The following is a 19,733-nucleotide window of genomic DNA, read 5'->3' as shown; positions in this document are numbered from 1 at the left end:
CATTCCCAATTGGAAAGTTATGGGTCAGGACCAGAGTTCATTGAAACATACTCTCTTCTGTTTCTCACTTCTTAAGCTTTTTGGCCATGGGGCAATTTTTAGTATGTCTCCAAGAGCAAAAGCTCTCTGGGCATGTGAAAACACATAAATGGTTGGATATTGGATAAAGGTCTCTCTTATTAACTGTTTGAAAATAAAGAACCTAGATGAGGGGGTAGAATAATGTAGACAAATAATCCCACCCAAGAACAAATTATCTCAGGTAGTATTTGGCTTAGAAAGAGTAGACTACTGTAGGGTCTGCACTGTTCCAATACTGGGACTCAAGGAGCAACAAAAGTTTCCCTTAGGAACTGAAAATTGGGGCAATTTGCATGAGTTCCCTTTGCTTACACCTTTGGAAAGATCAGGGGAAAAGCCAGTGAAATGAGAAGGAAGGAAGGAAGATGGGAGGAAGGGAGGGGGAAGGAAGGAAAGAAGGAAGAAAGAAAAGAAGTGGAAAAGGAAGGATGGGAAGAAGGAAGAAAAAGAGGGAAGGAGGCTCATTTACTGAACACGGGCTGCGTGCCAGGCATTGCTTTTGGCTTTTTCATATATGCAATGCCACTTAGTCTTTAGAACCCCACTGTGAGGACGGTATAGTGGGCTACCCATAGTCACCTAGCTAATAAGTGGCCAATTTTATTCAAACTATGTGTGCTGATTTTAAAACTCCTCCCTTCCTCTCTTGACAAGTTGTCGCTACCAACTAAATATGCATACATATACACATGTGTATATGCATGTGCATATGTGTGTTTTATAACATCAATGCTTCTTCATACTGCCCTTATCACCAAGCAACCAAACAATGAGGGTACATTTCCTATTTCTGTTTTTCATACTCTTCTCAGACTAAATGAGTTTTCTCCCTTCAGAGTTGCCCCTTATGTTGTTTTCATATGTTTTTGTCTGTATATTATTAAAGAAAGGAGGAAAAGAAAAGGGGGTGAGGCCAACCAAATAGTTTGTCCTGTTTCTGTTGCCTAGTGAGCATGGTGGGGGGGGGGCGGGGGGCGAGGGGATGCCACCATTTTGCCAACCCTGCACCACCTAACTGTGGGAATTCTCAGCTCTGCCTTAGATAAACAGTTTAGTCCTGTTTTTCCCACAATCTTCTGACAGTTGAAATTTCCCCTTTCACTGTAAGTCAACCATCCTTGGAGAAGTTTCTTTTCAAGTAGCCATGCTATACTTCTCTTGAGGAAGAATCGAAGACCTCTCCGCCTTGCCAGAGAACCCCCTACTTTCTCGCTCTTCTCTAAGAAGACGTGGACATGGGCTGCGGTGAGAGTGCTGTGACCGAAGTTGCAGCTGCCCTCCCTATTGGACACTCAGCCTCACCCCTGCTGCCCAGTTGAGAGACATGGCCAGGTTTTCCCTGTAGCAGACACAGATGCTTCAGAAGGAGATGCTATCACAAAGGGTTTATTTAAAAAAAAAAAGTGTGAAAGGGATATGGCTGTTGGCAGGGATGCTGGTTCCATGCTACAGCCTCTGCTGGCTGCAGTCTCCTCTTTCCTTTCCTCCCTTCCCACTTTACGAAGGTTTAGGTTCACTTTATAAAGAAAAGCCAACCCCAGGCAAAAATGTTTACAGTATTTTATTAAAGTTTGGTGGAGGAGGGAAGAGGGAGAAAAAGGCTGGATTGGGAGACAGGGAGGAGGGGGCTGGCCTCAAGAGAGAGGGAGTAAGAGAAAGAGGGCAGGCATGCATGAGAGTCCCAAGCAGTGCCAAGAAGCAGAGAAAGGGCTGCTTGGGGATAAGGGGGGTGGGGGGGAAGCGTGCCAAAAACCTTATAGAAAGAGCAAAGAACTGAACATGAAGAATGGTTAAAAACTGAAGTGCAAATGGACTTCAGCATCCTCCTGGCAGAGAGTGTTGCAAACAAAATACAAAATAGGCCACCGTGACAACTGGAAGAAACAGAAGTTTTGAGGAGGCAGTTAGGAGATGCTACAGAAATGGCCTAGCAAATAAGTAAATAAATACCAGAGTATGCTAATATGCTGAGGACCTTTAAAGGGGGACGGGGGGGGGGGGAGAGAGAGAGAGAGAGAGAGAGAGAGAGAGAGAGAGAGAGAGAGAACGAACACTAAGGTGCCTGAGACAGAGAGCGACATCAAGTGAAAGCAAAAACAACAGAGACAGACACACACATCCATAGCCAGACCCCAAGAGAGGCACACACAGAGAGAGTCACACAGAGAGAAAGACAGAAAGGGCTGAGAGAGGGGGGCGATGGGGGAGCGAGAGTGGGGTGAGAGAAAAAGTCTCCAGCCAAATGCGGGAGACTTGGCAGGTCGACAGGAGCCGGGCGGTATCTGCACTTGCTGTGTCTAGTCTATTGTTGTCTCAGGAGGGGTGGGAGGAGAGGGAGTTGTTTGTTTGTTTTGTTGTTTGGCCTCTTTGTCTCTTTTGTTCCAAGCAGTTAGTTTGCTTCTTTCCCAGACACTGGGCTGATGGAAGAGCTTTATGGATTTTTCTTAAAGGGACAGAATTAGCTAGTTCACCAGTATTATCGATTTCTCAGTCCTAACAGGCTGTACCTAAATGACTGTTGTTTTTTTTTTTAATAGAAGGATCCTATTAATAATTGAGAGTCAGTGTTTATACTGTTTTGTGCGTGATTAACAAGAATAAACGGGTCAATTTCATCCTCCCCACTGAACCTCCTCCTCCAGGGTTGCCAAGACTGCAGGGTGAAGAAAGGAAAGACAAAAAGGAAAAAAAAAAATCCTACAAACAAAAGCAAATGAAGGACATACATACTAAAAGAACTACCAACCTACATTGCTACTTTCAAAAAAAGAACAACATAGCCATCAAGATTAGAAATACAAACTTGAGGTTTTAAATAACCAGCAGAAGAGGGGCTTTGAAGGAAGGGGGTAGTTGGGGCACTCTTCCCACCCCCTACAGCCTAGGCACTGCAGCTTCGCCTTTGGCCCTTCCCAGGCTCTGTCCTGGAGAATAAAAAGCCCAGCTCTAGGGGTTCTGGGAGCCTGTCTTGGGTCACTCTCCTGAGCTTGGCCTCCCTCGGGGAACTGGCCTTTAACACACTCTCGCAGCAGAGGTGAGCATGTTGAAGGGTACAGTCACTAAACTGAAAGGAGAGCTGCTTTTTATTTATTTGAGTAGAGGTAGGAGAAAAGGGTATCTCCAAAGCCTTTGACTTTTTTGTTCCTGCAGAGACTCCCAGCTTCCTTCTGTCTCAATAATTTAAATAGGTTCTGGTGCAAATGAGGTAATTTCTGTGGGAAATGAAATTCTAAAACACCCCCAAATCCATCTACCCTCGATTTTCAGTTCCTCTCTAGCCTTGCCCTAGAACACAGCCAGCCCTTTTTCTTAATCCCATCTTTCTCCATTCTTGCATTAAAATCTCCCAGTGAAATCTAGGGTGCCCGAGCTTAAAAATAAATAAATGCCATCAAACAGCCTGAGGCTACGCGAAGAGTACAGAAGAGTGGAGTAGAGAAAGGGAAGTGGGGGCTCCTTTGTGACCGGGATCCTTTATATTCGAAGCAAACGCAAATCAGAGCCGCGCTTCTGCCCTTCGAAGTGCGGCTGCCACTTTCGGAGACAGCGGGCGACAGCTGGCTCTGCGGAATTGGGGTGCTTCTCCTGTGGCCCGTCTCCGTGAGATTTGGGACTTAAAAGCCCAGTGTGTCAACTGCTCAGACATGAAGGTGGTCAGGTAAAGAGTTTAGCGAGGCAGCTTACATCCATAACTTTATCCTCCCCCTCACCGGAATTTTCCCCCCTCACACCCCCGCCCCTTCGAACTGTCTTTCAAAGATGACTTAGGGGTTCCTAGAACACCGCGGCAGGGTTTTGCTTCTCCTTGGGTGCTAATTGGAGGAGCCTAGAAACTTCCAGCCTTTCGAGTTGACCCTCTGCAGGGCTTTCTCTGACACCGCCGTGGTGGCAACGTGGGCCAAGTGGTGCACAGACCAACCTAGCGCGTGGGAGGCCTCGCCTGTGGGGTGAGGAGGCGCGACCCTGGTCCCCGGCGTGCACAGTCGGAGTGGGGCCTGCGCGTGAGCCGCGGGAAGGAGGGCGCTCAGCGGGCGCGTGGGGGCACGTGGGGCACGTGTTCGCCCTAGCACTGGAAAGAGACTCGTGGTGGGGACCGGAATAAGTCTCCCGATGTTCAAGTTGAGGGAAAGGATTTGTAGCTATCTTTGCTTTGGGTAGAGATTTCATATCCGCAGTCACGCGAGGTAACCGACACCCCACTAACCTTGAGCTAAAGGCAAAGGTGCTCCTGAAACCGCTTGCCCCTGGGAACGTCGCTCAGGACGGGTGTCGTCTGCTACCTGTCACAGGAACTCATTGGCCACGTGGAAAAATCTAGGCTAACTGCAGACTACGACCCTGGCGGGGCCAAGTTCGATTTTAAGCCCACCCTGATGGGATTCAGAAAAGCCCGCCCAGCGGCCCCAGGCTCAGCAGTCCGCGCCACACCATCGGCGACGGATTTCGTTTCTATTCCCCGCACGCGTCCCAGCAGCGCAGAAGATCCAGTTTCACCGAAACATTCCCGTTGGCTTGCTGGTTTGAAAGTTGAAGCCTCGGGGTAGTAAATTTGGCTACAAAATCTCAAATCTTCTTAATCCTAGGCAAAATAAAAACATAATAGGCCACAAATTAACCAGCTGGGGCGCTTTCTGTGATGGTCACCTGGCCATGCGCAAGGAGTTATAGAACCTTGAAGGAGGGGCTTTTTCTGTCTCTAATTACCTATATGTGTAAACAACTCAAGAAGGTGTCAGAACAGGGTCTCCCATCCACTGCTGTCTCTCAAACATCCCCCAAAACCCATCGACAGCTTCGGGTGAGGCTGGGGATAAAAGGCATGGAAGGCCGAGCTCCCGCACGAATTAGCCTCACAACAGGACCTAGGTCTCCTAGGGAGACGAAACCAGGCCAGAGAAATCGCGGCCAGGGAGCCCCTGGCCCCCACTCAGGAGACAACCCGCCCGGCGCGAAGGGTGCATTTCCCGAGCCCCACGCCGGGAGCTGGAAGGCAGAAGACTCGCGAGGCTCGGAAAGGGTGGGATCTTTTTAAAAAATCTTAAGAAAGAGAAATAAATTTGATCAAAAGTAAACTACAAGCCCGCAGTTCCCCGCCGAAAGCGAGGTGGGGGAGGAGGGGGCGGGAACGACCAAGGCACAGAGAGTGGGGGATGAGAAACGAACTCCATCCCCTGCACAGTCAGTGCCTTCGGGGGCTCCATCGCCGCGCGCTCCCACCCTCAAGGTTTGGACTCCTAGGGGAGGGAGAGGACGGGAGGGAGAGGAGGATAGGTGGAGGGGAAGAGGGACTCCTTTTCTCCTCCTGCCAGCGCTAGCTGGGGCGAACTTGAGCTGGCAACACGCGAGAAAACTTTACTTTGGAAAGTTTAGGTAGCGTAGTTAGTGGCGGAGGCGCAGGGCAAGCTAACAGTGCTGGGGTGGGTGTGGAGGGAGCGAGCTGGGTGCGACTGGGAGAGGGGAATGGGAGAGGGTGGCCAGGTTCCCAGGCGGTTAGAGATCCAAGTCTCTTCCGTCAGGTCTGCCCACGGCCCCAGAGTCCTTGGGGGGTCGTGTGACTGTGTGGAGTGTAAAAGACATTTCTTTAGGAAATTCGGCGAGTTTTGTCCGTGCGGTAAGCACTACCCGGTGACGGCTCAGAGCGGTAGCGAGAAAGTCTTGTCTGCCAAGGCGGGATTAGATCTGCCTGCCGAGGGGCCCAGTATACCCCCCGCCCAGCAAGGGCCAGCGCGCGCCAGTTTGAAGCGACGCGCGTAGTTTCGCGTCGCACGCGGTTTCTCCGCGCACCACGTGCGCCCGCGGCCCCTGGCGGGGATGTTCCAGCGAGCGACCCGACAGAGCAGACAGGACTAGGTTTTTGCGATGCCCTAACCTGGTCATTTATGCAGGGGGCGGAACGAAGTGGCCCAACCCAACTTCTCCCTGCACCCTGGGAAGGAAACGTGGTGCACCCGCTGGGGCGCGAGGCTGCCATGGCCCATTCTACACACCTACTGGCATTCCGCTTTTCCTCACTACGCGCCAAGGGAAGGCATAATTCAATTATGTCGTCCAAGTGCAGCGCACACTTTTCCTCTTTTGCTTTGAGGGGAATTTTCCAATTCCCAAATAAATACCTATGGTTCTAAAGCCGAGTTGGGTTCTGTAGTAACTACCGGGGGTGAAAAAAAAAAGACCCCAAATTGGCTGTGAGTTTACAGCCTGAAGCAGCTTATTCAGGCTCGCTGAGCGCCGTTCCAAACGGCAGGGCTCACGCTATTTCGGGAGAAGTTGGAGAGTGGAGAGAAAACAAGGTTATTTAAAGTGACTCCCAGAACGCGATTTTCGTTCCACGACTCTTTAGGTGTCAATGCCTCGTCTCCAGTTTAACACGGCACAGGCGGCCCAGCCTTTGATATTTAAGCCAAGCCAGGCCAGCCAACGGGTGAAACTACCTGTTGGGGGATTCTGCCGCCTAGAGCCCTTCTTCCCCTGCGCAATACTGGCAAATGTGGGATGGCTCTGGGGGTGGCACGAAAAGGGAGAGGGCGGAAGAGCCGGGAGCAACGGACAGAGTCAGCTGCGTGTGGCAGAGCCCAGAGAGCTGCTCCCGCGCCTCTGCTAGCTCTTTGAGAAGTGGAAACAGCCTCCCGGGCTCTGTGCTGGGCCCCTGGCTGCAGGGATGGGCCCAAACTCGGCACGACTCTCTAAGTTCGGAAACCACGAAGCTTGCGCCTTCGTGCGTGTCTAACATTAAAAAACAAAAAGCCTCCTGGCGCCTTCCTGGGCTCCCGCCCCCACCTTGCTCTCCAACACCCGGCACTCTTCCCTGCACCGAAATTCACTTTACTACTTCCTGAAATTCGGAAAACTCCACTGACGCTTGGACTCGCTGCAACCCAGGGGCTGTCTAAAGCTCTCGCGCGAGTCGCTTGAGGGAAATCACTCTGCTCTTGCGAGCAAACAGATCTCTGTATTTTAAAACAATCTAACTGAATGAGGGAGCGAAGCTAGCGAGGACAATTTGAGCAGTCTTTGTAGCCTGTTGGGAGAATTTTTGGAAGCTAGGAGGGTGGGGGTTTGGTCTCGCAAACGAACCTGTGGGAAGGACAGTTCAGGCAGGACCCCGGGGCTGGAAGTCTCATTTGAGAAGCGCACAGCCTGAACCTGGCAAGTCATTTACAACCTTTTTTAGGGCAAACTCTGCAACGGAGCCCGCCCGACATTCAGTTTAGGGGGTGTGAAGGCGTAGACTGGGCTCAACCGGAAAATTTTCCCGGAGACGCCAAGGCACTCCGCATTGTGTTTCCCATGCGGGTTTCTGCTTTTTGATAGCGAACCCCACTCCGTTTTGGGAGCAGCGAAATTTTGGAAAGCCCCAAAGCGGGGGGCTCGCTTGGGATCCAAAGGGACGGAAAGACTTGCTCTGTGGCTGTGAACAGCGGCACTTTATTTCTTGGGGCATGCGCTCACATCCCTCACGGCCACAAAGCACCCGGCTGAAAACGAAATGCGGGCAAATATTAGGTAACTACGGAGAAGGAGGGAAGTAGCCTCATCTTCTTTAGGATACTCGTTTTAACAGCGAGGACTGACGGGCTACGCGGAAAAAAGAATTTATTAGTGAGAATTTCTTGCATAGGGCTGAGGGTTGAGACTTCGAGCTAAAAGACGGCTCAGAACGCTTCCAGCGCGGCAGTTCCCCGCCCTTAAAAAAATCATCCTGGCAACATTAGCCTGTTCGGCCCTTAAGTCACACTCCTATTCCCGGTCCTCAGTGGCATTTCCCTTCGTGCCCCTTTCCTATGCCCACTCATCTGAGCTTTGGCTTGCCCAGGACCTCTCCCCGCCTGGAAAAACTCGTGCAAACTTGCCCTTTACTAGGCTTGCACGCGCGGGTGGGCTCTCCCCAAGCGGGTCGTTTGGCGGCCCCAGGGTCCCTCCTGGGCCTGGGAAACCTGGAGTATTTTCCAGCGCTCAGCCTTGGCGCTTCTGTATTATTTCGGTTCAGTCCCAGGGGCCCCGACCCAAGGATAATAAACAATGCTGCTTATTAGAGATACAAACGCGCACAGAAAAGACCCACACGGAAAAGCAAGCACAGAGGCATTTTAACAAGTGGCCAGGTATTCGGGGCTGCCTACAAAAGTGATGCATAATGTACAACAAAGGGCATTTCTCTAAGAAAAAATAGACTTTCACAGAATGCAGATTTTGTTAAAATATAATGGTTGGAACTATTTTTAGTTTGGTTTTGCCTCTGGAGATCAGGCAGAGTTGTTGCTACCTGCCTGTGCCTCGCCGCAAATTGCCACCCCCTACCCCCAACTCCTCTACCTGCTTAGGGCGAAAGACCTGGCGCGGGGGAGGGAAGGAGGGGTCCTCCGGGTGTCGGCATACTCTGATACCGTTATTCCAGATCTCTCAAGAACTGAAAACACGACCTCCTCTTTAGGGAGCGACAACAGGGGCTTTAGCGGAGATGTAATTGTATAAGAACAGGCGCTGCCAGATAATTCAGAGATACAAAAAATTCCCCTTTGCTTTTAAAATGTAAACGCAGATACCTTATGGGCGCTGACCCTGAGAGTGGGGGCTAGGGATTCCTCCCGAGTGCGGGTATAACCAATTTCTGCTCTGCCGATGGCCTTGGGAAAGGGCCTCCCATCTGCTTCCAACAACCCCAACCCCCTTACAATGTCAGAAAATCTTCCTGCCTGCAAATATTGGCACGAAGCTGTTACGACAGGCGGTGCTGCTTTAAATAGGAAGGAGACCACGGGGCAAAAGGAAAGTCACAACCTTCCTACCCACTAGACTACCTGCCTCCCGTCCCCCAAAGGCCAGGCTTTGGCAAAGGAGAGTTGGAGGAAAATCTCCCTTTCTGAATAGGGTGGGAAATGAATCAGCTGTGTGTTCCAGGGACAAATCTTTAGTTGGTTTTCAGGAGTTGGAGTGCATAAAAAATAGGTATCTCCAGACCAGCTGCTAAGCAGGGAGGGGATCATGCCTGGGTATCTGCACCTCCTATGGCCTAGTCTCCTCACTTTTTTTGGTTGTTGTTAAGATAAGGTTCATGCTGCAAGAAACTTCAGAGGTGCTTTAGCCCAATTCTTGTGGGCAGTGGGTTCCTTCTGACTTTGCTGAAAGTAATTTGTCCAAAGGGCAACTCTGCTCCTGGATCTGCCTAGGGAGGCCTGGTCTCAACTGTGCCAGCCCTGTGCCCCATACAGAACTCTCATCCTAGGGAGCTGGGCTAGGGCTGGCTCTGTCTGGGCCACGGATGCCTGGACCTTGAATCACACCCCTTCTGCCTACCAAGGGCATCTCTTCTGTCAGGAAATGACCATGGTGCCAACTGCACTCAAGGAACAGCTCAAACCTTCTTTTCCCACCTCCTACCCTAAGCTGATGGCCTTACACAGTGTTCACACGTTATTTGTTTCCTGATTTAATTTCTGTACTTGCTTTAGAACTTCTTTAGTTGTCTCCAGCCCTTTCTGTCTATCCTAGATGGCTACGTCTCCTAGAAAGAGTTTCTGTCTGATTAACTCAAACTTAAGAAGCCTCCTCTTGCAAAGACTGTGACTGAATTTTAGAAGGTGTCTCAGGCATTTTGGATGGTAAGTATGTTGTCCTGTCTGTCTCATCATTTTCCAAATCAACTGGCTTGTGTCTCATTGCTTTATAGATAAAAAAACTGAGGCACAGGGTCCTTCCTATGCAGGCCTTTGAAGAGCAGCTACTATGTTGACATAGAGATTCCAAGGGACTTGATTTACTAAAGGGCATGCATGGATCTGAGAGCAGAGCGTGCAGCAGACCCTGGGTCTCTTAATTTGAGGTCCTGTTTGCCCACAGTTCTGAGGGAGGTATATTGCTAACAATAAACTACTGTTTAGTGAGCATCAACTGTGTGCCAGACCACATACCATCCAGACATGTTACATAAGTCATCTTTGCAGCAACGCTAAAGAGTATCATTAGCCCCAGTAAAATTTTAAAAATAAAATTATTTTTTATTTTACATGTGTAATCAAGATACTTCAAATAATACAAAACAGCATAAAACGAAAGTAAAAGTCTCCTACACTGCTCCGTCTCCTGGAATTACACTTACATTTTTCATTTCTGTACTGGCGTGCTATATGTCTAATAGATGTTATCATTATTTTATGAGTGTGGAGTTGGGAGGTTCACCATCAAGATAACAACCCATGGCTACCTGTCTCCAGGCTCAGCACTTCCCAGTACTCTACATTAGCTAAGATGCATGTGGAAACAAAGCAGTGACTGAGGCCATAGGTAAAAAGAAGAATCAGCTCAGAGTTGACATCACCCCTTCTTTTCCACTGTTCCTCCTGCCCTTGCCTGGCTCCTGAGACCACAGGCTCCTTCTGTGCATGTAATCTGATGATCTTCTTTGGTGGCTGCTTTTCTTTTAGGCCTTGGTACAACTGGACAAGCAGCTCTCTCCATACTCTGTCACCCAGGCCCCCAGTGCTGTTTCTACATTGTACTAGGTCTGGTCCTGAGGCAAGCCTCTAAGCTTTAGATTTCACTGCATATCTCTCAGGATTGAGAGGCTCCAGTGACAGACAGGGAAAGGACTGTGTAAACTTGGAATCTCTCTATGTAAACATATAGCTGCTTTTCAAAGACCTGCATAGGAAGGACCCTGTAGCCTTTCAGCATGGAACAGAGGAGTTTTGGGAGTCTTTGCAAAACGGTATGTCTTTGACATCTGAGGGTCTGCATTGTGTGCGTTTGTGTCTCTAGGGGCAGGGTGAGGAGTGTGTCTTAAAGTAGAAGAGGATGCTCATTTGTTACTGAATCTCTGGAATCGGGAGACTTTGGCAAGTGTGAAGTGGATTTCTTTCTACTGGAGGGCACACAGAGCCAAGCTGGTGAGGTCACAAGGAGGCAGTTATCCTGCTTGGGGTGCACCGTGGGTTGGTGAGTGGCAGAGGTGTAGTGAAGGCACTGAAGCCTGTCCCTTTGGGTAGGTAGCCACTACCAAAGGCGGTCCTTAGACTGTAGGGGCAGACAGGGGGTGGTGAGGGATAGGTCCTGGCCGCATGAGCTTCCCAGAACATGTTATTTAATTTGTTTGTGATTGCTTTTGTGCGTGGAAAGGGGAGGGATATTAGAGGATGGATGCACCAGTTCTTCCTCGAAGCTGGTCCTATTCTACGGTGTCCTTCATTCAGGAAGAATGGCTGAAAACATCCTGAATTCAGGGGCCTGCAAGTGAGAACAAATGGTAGGCCAGTGCCAGGATCTCCTCCGCAGAGAGGGGTCTCTGAACTGCTGCATCCCTGCACCCTGAGAATCTGAGCATGAGGAGGAAACAGGAGACGGCTTTAAGGAGTTGAAGAGGGGTGGGGAGTGGGCTGGTTCCAATGAGAGAAACTGAAAGGAGGGAAGTCAGATTTTTCTTGATGGCCTAGTCATGCTTGTCTTCAATGCCTGTCAGGACAAAGGCTGCTGCGCCCCCTGGTGTCTGATTGGCCGCTGATGCCAGCGAGCTGCTGTGGAGACCCGCAGGCGGCGAGACCCCGGGACCAGCTAAAAGAGTCCACGGATCAGATGCCTTTTCTTCCGTTTGCTAAGGGAGTTGAAGTTGAAATAGCCATTGCTTTCTCAACTCTAGAATCAAAAAAGACTCTAGTGGAGAATGAGAGGTGTTCTGTCTTTTTTGGCATGCAATTCGAGGCGGATAGACAATGCCTGTTTTGAAGTAGCCTGGTGCGGTGAGAGGTAGCTGACCTGAAATAAAAGACCTGCATTTTAGGTAGAGTGCTGGTCGGGGGCAAATCAGTTAAAATTTCCAACCTCCGCTTCCTTGTCTGAAAACTAAAGGAGTTACAGTAAGATGTTTGTAAGTTCTTTTCCAAACTCTAATGTTGATTGGGATTTATTAGATCACCAATTCGCTGCACCCTATTTCTCAGAGCCTTGCAAATTTGACACGATTTTTTCAATCCACATGCAGGTGCAAATGTTATGTTTAAGCATCACGAGTGCCCTTATTGTGAGCAAAGATGTTAGTGTTCCTTTCCTTTGAAAAATCAAAATATACCTCTTTTCAGCACAGAACCCCCCTCACCACCACCTTTTGTGGAGCCTCCTGCAAGAAAGCTGCAGAGTGAGCAGGGCTTCAGTCTCTGCTCTGTTTCCTTAAAAAATAAAGTACTAAAGTATTGTGCTGGAAATTCTGCTACTAAGTGTTACATGTAGTAGGTGTGAATATATGCTTCAATAGTTCCAGGCACAAGACCAAAATCTTCCCCAGAATTAGCAGAGTTTTCAGCTATAATCTGGCTAACATTTTCTACAAATAGGTACAAAAGCCAATTTGAGAGTATGTTATCTCTAAGGGGCGACATGGTTGGGTTTCCATTGAAATTTAAGGCCATCCCTTGTACAGTCAGGTGATTTTTTTAAGTGGGATCAGCCCTGGGGAATAATTATGTAGTCGCTGAGGGTTTTTGTCCCCTAAACCCTCCAAGTCTAGTTTCTGAGGTGAGCAGTCAGTTATGCCTCATGGCAGTTTCTTCCTTCAGCATTGCATTTCAATGGTTATCTCTATGTAATGGGCACATTGCGTGTGTGTGTGTGTTTTAAGAAATGGATTATTGTCCTGGATCACTTGAACAGCAACCTTAGCTTTTCAGCTGTGGAGGGAGTGTGTAGCCCTTGTCCTATTATGAACACTGTCACTCTTCCCTGTGCTGCAGGGCGGGGACCGGGTCTCTGTAAATGAGAGAAGTGAACCAGAGGAAGAACAGCAGTACAGATGAGACGACCCACAGCAACTGAGCCCTGCCTCAGGGACGGGGACACAATGTGTGTGTGTGAGCATGCATTGGGTTGGAGCAAGCACAGTGACTTGGAGCACTGCATCCCTCCCCAGAGGGAACAGCTGTGTTACAGGCTGAACTGTGCCACTCCAAAGTCACCCCGGTACCTCAGAATGTGACTGTATTTGGAAATAGGGCCTTTAAGGGGCTACTTAAGATACAATGAAGTGGGCCCTAATCCAATATGACTGGTGGAATCCTTATAAGAAGTGGTTAGGACACAGACACGTATAGAGGGAAGCCCATGTGAAGACACAGGGAGGAAGTGGCCGTCTACAAAGAAAGAAGCCTCAGAAGAACCAACCCTGCTGACAACTTGATCTCAGACTTGAGCCCCTCGAATTGTGAGAAAATAAATTTCTGTGTTTAAGCCACCCAATCTGCAGGATTTTGTAATGGCAGGCACAGCAAACCAATACAAGATAATACTCCACACCAACCCATTGCGTACTGCCATTTGGAGACGCAGACCCAGGGTTGCCAGATTTCTCTAGTTTAAAAATTTTGTGCTTCTTAAATATCAGTGGCAAGGTTGGCTTCCCGGGTGTGTGACCTATGCAGTCACACAGGATCTCGTACTTAGAAGTGCCCCATGTTGGCTCACATGCCCTGCTTGTAATTCTTAAAATTTCAACAAGGGGCCTGCATTTTTGCATTGCACTGGTCCCTCACAAACTGCATAGCCAGTCCTGGCTGACAACTGGTACACATTTTAAATAAGGTGCATGTTAAGATTATGGGGGTCCAAACAAAATATGCCTGAGGGGCAGCATGAGACACTAATACGAACTTTTTGTCACTAACTGGATTAAAACTTCCCATTCTCTGGTAATCACTAGGAGGGAACTCATGGATCCCAGAGGTTTTCTTGAAGTGGGAAAAGAAAGCACAGAGACTTCCCGGTGGTTACTTCCCGAGATTCCACACGAGCTCGTGAGGCTCTGACCAAGATTTTCTTTTCCCAGGGATGGATACTGAGGATGTCACAATAAGAATATCTTGAGAGAAGGCCCCACATGAGGAACTAGTGTTTGGGGTTGAGGGCTGAGTTTAGCCCTGCACGTGGCTGACACTGGTGGGCTTTGGGAAGCTGGAGCTGAGTATGCTACCCAGGATGGCCAGCAAGGCCCTGAGGGGCAGTGCAGCCCTGCGGAAAAACAGCACCGAGACACAGCAAGAAACGGCAGTGAGGGCAGGAATGATTTTGTCTCCAGTTTTTTGCCCGGTGTTTACCAGCAGGACTCCTCTTTCGCACTGAGCAAGTTTCAAGATTAGTAAGGGGTCCTCAGCTGGGGTGAGTTAGGAGGGCGGAGCTGGAGAGTAAAACTGGATGGTTTGTCTGAGGGGTCTGGGTGATCCTGAGCACTTAATTATGAATAATGATATACTTCAGTTTTATAGTGCATGCCATAACAGTTGATTCTAATTTGGAAAGGAAACTTTTGCTCTTGCTGAAAGGAATGTCAGTCACCAGTGAGTGGTCATGGGGCTATTATGAGGAGATCCTGTTTTTAAGGATATGCTCTGATTTATAGAAGCTCCCTGAAAATGTTATAGCGGAATGTTTGGTCAGGAGGTCTGCTTTTCTAGTTCTATTTCTGCTCAGTACTGGCTAACTGAAGAGTGTAAATTTTAAAAGAAGTAATTTCTTATGCACACTATGCAAACTCCCTCAGGGGAATGAGTGAAAGACTGTTTGAAATGCTCTGAATTTCTTGGAAAAGAGTCACTATATAAATTAATATAGGGCCTTCTTTTTCATTGCAGGTCTGCAGGACACACCAAAGAACTCCTCCAAGTCACACAATGGAGAAAACTAACTTCACTGGCTTCTATCAGGAAAGCTATTTTTTTTCTCCTTCTTTCCTGCAAGTTTCCCAAACCCCATGACTCTGATTTCCAGGTCAGGTTTTATTTTTCTTATTCTGATACTTTACATATGGAGTCTCCCCGAAGGAACATTGTGATGGGCTGATTATTGTGAGCCAGTTGTGGGCCAGACCTGGCCTCAGGTGCTGCAAAAGGATTTCAGTCAGCCCTGTGCAGTGATCGGTGAGCCCAGGTCAGCTCCTACTTTTTCCTGACAGACAGCACCCTCCTCCTCCCTACCAAGGAATAGCAGAGTTGGGGGTGGTGACCCAATATTTAAGAAGTTTGGAATTCTACATGAGACATTTCTGAGTTAAGTCCTAAATAACAGTTTCCTTAATCATGTGGAAAATAACACTTGCTAAAAATTCTGCCTTAAAGACCATTGGTTTAAGAGAAATGGAAACTTACGTCCACATAAAAACTTGTAAATGATGTTCATGGCAGCCTTTTCATAATAGCCAAAGAGGGAAAGCAATCCAAATGTCCATCAACTAATGAATGGATGAACTTAATGTGGGATATACATGTAATGGAACACTATTTGGTGATGAAAGAAATGAAATATTAATACATGCATTAACAAGGATGGACCTGAAAATATCATGCTAAGTAAGAGAAGCCTGTCACAAAGGAATATGCATTGTATCATTCTACTTATACGAAATTCCTAGAATAGGCAATTCTGTGGGGACAGAAACTAGACTAATGGCTGGCTAGAGTTCTGAGAGAGTTTGGGGAGCCTGGAGGATGACAGCAAAGTGGTGCGGTTTCTTTTTAGGTTGATGAAAATGTTCTAAAATTAATTGTAGTGATGGCTGCATAATTTTGTGATTGTATTAAAAACCATTGCGTTCTGCCCTTTAAATGGATGAATTGTACAATGTGTGAATTATATGTTGTATATATATACTATAAATATACTGTAAATAAATATATACTACATAAAAATAAATTTATATGTCTATAAAATGTGGATTATATATAAATACATAAATAAGACTGCTAAAACGTAAAAAAAAATAATAACTTTAAAAAAAAGACTGTTGGTTTCTCTTGCACTTTCTGAGCCCAATCACTTTGAGATAAAAGTGTCCAGTTTTAAAAAACACAGATTTTATGAGCTAACCAAAATGAAAATGTGAAAAATTGTGTTTTTTCTGTAGAAGGAGAGAGTCTGATTTGCAGGTACATGTATACCCACAGTACTCGTACTTAGAATTCTTTTAAACTTTACTGAAATCTTTTCCTTAGCCTGAAATCATTAAAATATATTTAAACAATGACACTGAGGTGGATTTGTTGTTTCTGTCTTCCTAATATTACTTTCCCCTTCTTTAGGTAATAGCACCTCAATTTTCTCTAAAAGAAACCACACACCCTATTTCCAGTTCCTGTGGTTTGGCTATTGCTGACCTTACGTCCTGGGCTCTATGACTCAGGCCTCATCAGTCAGCATACTTTATCCAGTGGTCTGTTGGAGCCAACTCATACCAAGTTGTCCAAACCAACTGGTAAATGTTCAGAAATTCCCTGTGCCAGTTGTTAAACAATCACCATTAAAATTTAAAATACATAAACTTATAACTAAATTATGTTAAAAATGAAGGTGATGATACATCAACCTTATCACTTCCTAATCATTTGACTGCATTTTACAATTATTTATGCTCTTGAGGTTACTTACATCTATTGGATCTGATAGTGGAAATACTGGATAATGGTGTGTGGCTATACATCTCCTCCCAATTCCATGTTCTTTGTCTTCCCTTGATAGCTTGAAATTGGCCATGGTGGCAGTATTTACACTACAGAACTGCTACAAGATCAGGGTATACCCTTTCTTGCCAAAAAGATTGTTAAACATTTGGCAGTTGTAGTGGGTTGAATGGTGGCCCCTAGGAAGATATGTCCAAATCCTAACCTGTGGAACTTGTGAATGTGACCTTATTTGTAAAAAGGCCTTTGCAGCTGTAAGTAGGTTAAGGATCTTGAGATGAAATCCTCCTGGATTATCCATGTGGGCTCTTAATATAATCGTGTGTGCCCTTATAGGAGAAAGGCAGAAACAATTTGACACAGACACACCAAGGAGACATAAAGATAAGTTGAGGAAGCAATGTGACCACAGAGGCAGAGATTGGAGTGATGTGGCTGAAAGCCAAGGAATACTTGGAGGCACTTGATGAGAGCTTGATGAGAAAGAAACAGAACCTCCCCCCAGAACTTCCAGAGGTAGCATGGCCCTGCTGACTCCTTGACTTAGGGGTGGTGGCCTCCATAAATGTGAGACAATACATTTCTGTTGTTTTAAGCCACCAGTTTTCGGTAATTTGTTATGGGAGCCACAAGAAACTATTAATAATATACCAGCTTAGCACTGCAGCACTCGTGTATGTTCAGGGATGTGCGTGTGATACAAGCTAGGGAATGGGAAGTCAGCTTCTATCGTAAAACAAACACTCTCCTTTTCCCTGGGGTTGCTGAGTGGTTCCATCTTTGCACTATATATGCCTAAGAATGAAAACAACACAGAAAGTAGTAAAGTTTAGATTTAAAGAAAGACATTTTTGTCAACATCGTTCGAGAAACTGGATCTATCCTACCACTGGATTTTTAAATATTACATATGAGAAAATTTATCTTCTTTTTAAATCAAATTCCTATCCAATATATATATGTGTTAATTTTTGGAGAACTTCCCAAAGTGCTTGTCTGCACAGAGAGCATTTTAAATATATACAGTTGCTATCACTTGGTCAGTTACTATTTAAATGAGGCATAACTAAGAAAGACAATCAGGAAAATATATACCAAACAGTGAACAATTTAAGACCTCGCTGAATTCAATCATGTTTATTTGTGCTACAAATACTTATATTAAGCCCCACCCTTATCTAAAGCATTTGACTCAGGACAGATATTCATATATTTAAGAGCTTACAATTTATTTGCCAGTAAGGAATTTGATATGGCCCACATACTGAGGTGACTAGCAGTATTAACTTTTCATTATGCACTCTATAATTTTCTGAATAGCTCTAAATTCAAGTAATTTTATTATTTTTCCTAAACAGAATTTGGTTAATGCACAATTAAAATACTTTAAATTTTTTATGAGATTACATTTAACTACATCCACAAATTATACCAAAAAATCTTTTGGCAAATTGAATGCTTTGGGTGGAGAAATATTCTTAAGGTGATTTTCTATGATACTGTACCTCTGGTTAATTTTGTACCTTTGGATAATTTTTATTGTTAGTGTGGAAGAGCACTTTTCTGAAAGGAACATGTCACAGAAAACCCCAGGGATAGACATATTGTATTAATTATTGTTAAAATAAAAATAAAATGCTTTTACATTCAGCATTTCTATCTTTAATGATTTTTCCAGGTTTAAGAGGTTTCAAATTAATTTTGTTGCCCATAATCCTGTTTCTTTTCCTGCACTTTCAAATACCTTTGTTTTTTGATGAGCACATTTTGGATGAATTCACAGTCAGCTTTTTAATCTAATTAAATTCAGATAAGTTTAACTCAGATAACATTTACAGTGAGCTCCTTGATAGTTGATTAACTGGGAGCCCATCTTTCAGAATTCTTACAAAAAGAAAAAGACATTTGAGGATTGCTTTTTGCTAAAAGAGCCCATTACTAATGCTGATGTCACTGGCATCAATAAACTAACACCCACTTGTCTTGGTTTAAAATAACAATAGGCTTTCAAATGCAAATATTCAAATATTATATTATTCTTTAGCACTTCTGTATTTGCTAGTAGCATTACTTATCAAAAAGGGAATTGTTTTTAATATTTTCATGAACAAGCAAGAAAACCATACCACATCACACACATGCACACACACACATGCACACACACATGCATGCAAGGAGCATAAATGATTTCACTAAAGACACATAGCATCCATTACTCAAGCAATTGTATTAATTCAAGTCTACTTCCTTGTAGTCTAGAACAATCTCCCTCTTTGCTACACAACAGTAGCCACTAAAATATTTTGGAAGATTAGGATCATTCAATATGAAGTTAAAAGAAAACATGAAAAAAATGAAAGCTTAGTTTTAGGATTCTTTGGGTTTTTTTTTTTTTTTTTTTTTTTAGCCCTATAATAGCCTAAAATAAAACTTGGGAACAAATGAGGTTTACCAATGACAGGAGTAAACAGACTCAAAGTAAATGTTTATAGGAAAGGCGAGGAAGCTACTTCCTTTCCATTAACAGAAAGCAGCTTTTAAATCTTACTCATTCTTGATCATGCTGGCTAAGGAGAAGCCCAGCAAGTTTGCTGTTTCCTTAAAGCTAAAACAAAACTCAACACAAAAGTTGAAATCAGTGATTTGTTCTTTGATGACAGCTTTATGCCAGCAATACAAGGGCATCTCTACATTAACTGTTTTCTTCATAAGGAAACCACTGTAGAAATCTAGGTGAATGGATATAGTTAAGTAGTTCTGTGGATCCAACTCTAACATGTCTTTTTAGAAAAGAAAAAAATCACACACCCCAACAGTTGCCCAGGAACCAGAGGAGAAAAATAGCCGCCTAAGGGTTAGGCCCTCAAGATACTTCAAAGCTGCCTGGGCAATGACTTGGAATGACTATAGTGGTGAGCCATTCTGCCTTGGACCTGAATCTAGATTGATGACCTAATATATCTTTCCCAACTCTGCCTGCCATAGTTTTATGAACATCAAGGACTGGGTGTCTGCCATTGTCAACAAATAGAGCTTCTCCAGAGCATTTCCATCCACAGAAACTCAAGTATCCCCAAAAGAACATAGATCAGTCTTCCAAGGCTGCCTTGGGATGCCTCAGGGTGCCTCTAGCCTTCACCACAAATGGTATGGAAATTGTTTTGGTACAATAATTCTTCAAGAAAAGAAAGAGTACCTGTTACTGCCCTGTGTTTCCTTGGTCAG

The 19,733-nt window shown here is 45.7% G+C and overlaps 1 long non-coding RNA gene across 1 annotated transcript in view; it reads left to right on the top strand.

The window, feature by feature from the left end:
- Positions 1–16,073, top strand: part of LOC105718029 (uncharacterized) — a 41,065-nt gene extending 24,992 nt beyond the window's left edge. The window contains exons 2-3 of the long non-coding RNA XR_001107647.2: positions 9,571–9,680; positions 14,688–16,073. This is a non-coding gene — a long non-coding RNA (uncharacterized LOC105718029). The remainder of the gene's footprint in view (positions 1–9,570; positions 9,681–14,687) is intronic.
- The last annotated feature ends 3,660 nt before the right edge of the window (positions 16,074–19,733 follow it).

The sequence above is a fragment of the Aotus nancymaae genome, unplaced genomic scaffold (genome assembly GCF_030222135.1).
Source record: "Aotus nancymaae isolate 86718 unplaced genomic scaffold, 86718_ANA_hifiasm-v0.15.2.pri h1tg000003l, whole genome shotgun sequence".
Classification (NCBI taxonomy): Eukaryota; Metazoa; Chordata; class Mammalia; order Primates; family Aotidae; genus Aotus; species Aotus nancymaae.
This window is presented reverse-complemented; position numbering and strand designations above follow the sequence as displayed.